Source organism: Dipodomys spectabilis, unplaced genomic scaffold (genome assembly GCF_019054845.1).
Source record: "Dipodomys spectabilis isolate Male_0828 unplaced genomic scaffold, ASM1905484v1 ptg000510l, whole genome shotgun sequence".
Classification (NCBI taxonomy): domain Eukaryota; kingdom Metazoa; phylum Chordata; class Mammalia; order Rodentia; family Heteromyidae; genus Dipodomys; species Dipodomys spectabilis.
In genome coordinates, this window is record NW_024871187.1 from 348,909 (window position 1) to 353,086 (window position 4,178).

Consider the following 4,178-nt stretch of genomic DNA (forward strand, 5'->3'; position numbering starts at 1 on the left):
TGGTTTGTCAGTCGGAAAATCTTTATAAAACAACATGCTTTCATTCATTGTGCTTTCCAAAATATATCTCACAAATGCCAAAATGAAGCACAATCTGAAACATCTGTGGATTTTTCCACCTAGAGTCCAAAGTAATCACTATCCATACTCCTTAGAACCAGCTGTTCACTGGCATTAATTGTTCTATCACTTCCATGCTTTAAAACAACAGCATTTGACAAAGGCGTACATTTTAATTGGTTTACCACATCTGGTTCGTTTTCAGCAAGGACTGTCTTCACGGAAGATGGTAATAGATGAGGTTTGCAATTATGTATTTTGAAGGGGCTCTAAGTTGTGGATATAGAATATCCATTTCAGTGACTAAATATTTAAATTAAATCCTATAATGTATACTCCTTCAATTTTCTGGCTAAAGTGCTCTACAATCTAGATTTTTTTAAGGAAATATTGTACATGTTTCCTTGGTGACAACGTAATTGGAAGACTTAAATTTTTCTTTTTTTCTTTTTTTCTTGTGAAAATACTGTACAGAGGGGTTACAATTACATGGGCAAGATAAGGAGTACCTTTCTTATCAAGCATTCTAGCCTCCTCCTTTGTTTCCCCTTCCCATCCCTTCCCATTCTCCCTCCCCTGCCCCTCCACCCAATCCTCCTCCCTGCCCCCACCAAAGTTGTAAAGTTCGTTTTTTCCATATAACGACTTGTACATCTCATTGTTGGAATGGATCCACCTGTACCCCTATTTAAACATTTCTTTTTTCCCTTCCCCTTCACAAATTATACCAACCTCAAATACAGTGAAAGCAGGGGTTATACCATGGGGGAGGGACATACAAAGCAACAAAGAAATAATCTTATAAATGTGTTAGAAACAATCACCTGAAATAAAAAAAAAACATTTGAATACATATATTAGGGTTCATTTCCCTAACATCAACTTATCTGACGTTTTCTGCATGACTCAGACATATACTAGTTATTGCAATTAAGGGAAACCATGGGACCTAAGTTTCTTTGGGCCTGGCTAACTTTGCTTAATATAATTTTTTTCCTAACTAATACTTTAATTTGCTACATTGCTGTATTAGTTTATTCAAACCCACACATACACACCGATATACAAATATGTAGTATGAAGACGCAGTCAGTCTGCAAGAAAGTATTTTAATAGGGATTCCATAAAATATTTAGTCTGCTGCGATCTGATTGGAATTTATAGCAATATCTATTCCACCCCTGGACAATTCATTATCATTGGTGAGGATGTTGCCATTTGAATTCAGAATGCCCCAGAAAGAAAAATGACTTTCCATTTCCTCCCAGACTGTGGAGAATACCTGAATAGTTCTTCTGGAGATTAAGTTCTTCAGAGTGAAACCTCTGAGAACATGCACACTCATCTACTTTCTTCTTTTCTCTTTTAATCATTCTAGGTCAAAAACATTTCTTTTTGACAAACTCCTCACCTTGACATTGTCTTGTCACAGGCCACCAAAGCAATAAAACCAACTGAACATACACTTACACTGAAACCTTCAAACTTATAAATCTGAGTAAGCCTTTCTGCTTAATAAATGGACAATATCACTTATTATGATAGGTTATAAAGCTAACACAGAAATCTAGTCTTTCTAACAATGTAGAGTACATAAAAATGCTTCATTATAAAATATCTAACTCCAAGTTATATTTTGTGTTTTTGTTTCTGTAGATCCTAGGGCTTAAACTCACAGCCTGACTGGTGCTTTTGTGTTCAAGGCCAGTGCTCTACATAAAATCTGAACTGGAACTCCATTTCTCCTGGTGGTTAATTGGAAATAAGAATCTCATGAACTTTCCTATACTGGCTGGCCTATTCATATTGCATACTTTATGTAATTCCAATTCTCAGCATTATATAGATGTTCCAACTACAATATAAAAAAAACTTAAAATGTACTAAAGATATTTGTAAAGTATAAAATGAGGAAAGAATTTTCATCCTTTACAAATCTATGCAAAATCTATGCTAAACTATTGATATTTTACTGGACCTTTCCTGCAACCAGTTTGATATAGTTTAATACTTGTCACACCAACTTTCTCTCTATATTCTACTGGATATATACTTTTTCATGCATGTTTGTATATGTATACATATATGTATCTATCTATATATGTTCGAATGTGCATCATCGGACTTGAAACTGCTTTCTTTTGCTGTTCAGCAATGAACCTTGTCGGCTCATTCTGTGACAATATCAGTGCTCATTCTCATTATTCCTTTATTTACCAAATCATCAGCCTTCTAAAATCAGCTTCATTTCTTTTTTTTTTTTTTTGGGTCCGGTCGTGGGGCCTTAACTCTGGGCCTGGGCGTTGTCCCTCAGCTCTTCAGCTCAAGGCTAGCGCTCTACCACTTGAGCCACAGTGCCACTTCCGGCTTTTTTCTTATGTGGTGCTGAGGAATCGAACCCAGGGCCTCGAGCATGCAAGGCAAGTGCTCTACCACTGAGCCACCTTCCCAGCCCAAAGATTTTTTTGGGGGGGTCCGGTCGTGGGGCCTGAACTCTGGGCCTGGGTGCTGTCCCTCAGCTCATCAGCTCAAGGCTAGCGCTCTACCACTTGAGCCACAGTGCCACTTCCGGTTTTTTTCTTTTTGCTTATGTGGTGCTGAGGAATCGAACCCAGGTCTCATGCATGCAAGGGAAGCACTCTACCACTGAGCCACCTTCCCAGCCCTCAGCTTCATTTCTTGGGTAAGGTTACCAAACAGTCCAACTAATATCAACCCAGAGGGTTTTAATAAAGCAAGTTTTAAGGAAGAATATAACATGAAGTGGCAACCAATTCCAGAAACCTGACATCTTTCACATTTCTGTCTTCCTTCTCTTCTCATACTTCAGAAAGTATTGACTAACACTATAAGTATACTGCAATTATAAGCTAAGGATCATTGGGGTTTTTTTTTGTTTTTTTTTTTCCAACCTGAAGCCTTCTTTTCCATGATTCGACATAAACTTTTGGGAGATTTTTTGGATTGTGATGGGATTCCACCCAAAACAAAGCCATGTATAGCAAGAAAGTCAATGTTTTCAACTCAGAGTACTCAACAAAAGAGGGAGAAAATTAAGGTTAGCTATATATGTTAAGCACAAATACAGGCAATATCAAGATATCTTGAAATTGTATACTTTTACTGGATAAAGTGGCTCAAACCTGTAATATTATCTACTTAGAAAACAGAGATTAGAGAATTGCAGTTCCAGGCAAGCCCAAACCAAAAAAAAAAAAAAGAAGAAGTTTCAGAAACTCTGTTAGAGTTTGATGGGTGCTATGTGTTTTGCTTGTGTTAGGAGGACCACAGTCCAAGCAGACCCAGGTATAGTGATACTTACCTCAAAAGAAGCAATCAAGTTACAATCTGTAGGTATGGCAGTAGTAGAGATGCCAAAGTTGTAAAGTTCCTTTCATTGTTGCAATGGGTCTACTTGTATCCCTATTTAAACATTTTCCCCTTCCCCTCCACAAATTATGCCAACATCAAAAATGTGTGCTTATGTAAGAACTGCATGATTTTAAAATTTCATGACAATTCTTTTGAACTTACTTTTTTGTGGAATTGACTAAGAAAATCAATTACACCTTCTATATAAAAAATGTACTGTGCTTAATCCGGCAGCCCATACACTAACATCGGAATGATACAGAGAGGATTAGCATGGTCCCTGCACATGGATGACTTGCAAATTCGTGAAGCAATCCATATTTTTACAACAACAAATGCTGGAGGGGATGGGTCCACAAGGGAACCTTACTGCATTCTTGGTGGGAGTGTAAACTTCTTCAACCACTTTGGAAAGCAGTATGGAGTTTCCTCAAAGGACTCCACATAAAGCTCCCCTATGACCCAGCAATCCCACTTTTGTTCATTTACCCAAAGGATCACAAATAAGACCATATTAAAACTACCAGCACAACTATGTTTATTGCAACATTATTTACCATAGATAAGATATGGAACCAATCCAGATGCCCGTCAGTAGATGAATGGATCAAGAAAACGTGGTAAAGGAGTTCCGGGAAGATGGCGGAGGAAAAGCTGGAATCTGAACAAGCTCTTGCATAGAAAGCAGTTTCTGAGTTCCAGTGAACAGTCCCAAGCCAGAGAATCACACCAAGTGTGCCATCACA

The 4,178-nt window shown here is 37.8% G+C and overlaps 1 non-coding gene across 1 annotated transcript; it reads left to right on the forward strand.

Annotated features, from left to right (window-relative positions):
* The first annotated feature begins 3,650 nt into the window (after window positions 1-3,650).
* LOC122099286 lies at window positions 3,651-3,757 on the forward strand. Its single transcript, XR_006145901.1, has one exon. It is a non-coding gene; the product is annotated as a U6 spliceosomal RNA (small nuclear RNA).
* The last annotated feature ends 421 nt before the right edge of the window (window positions 3,758-4,178 follow it).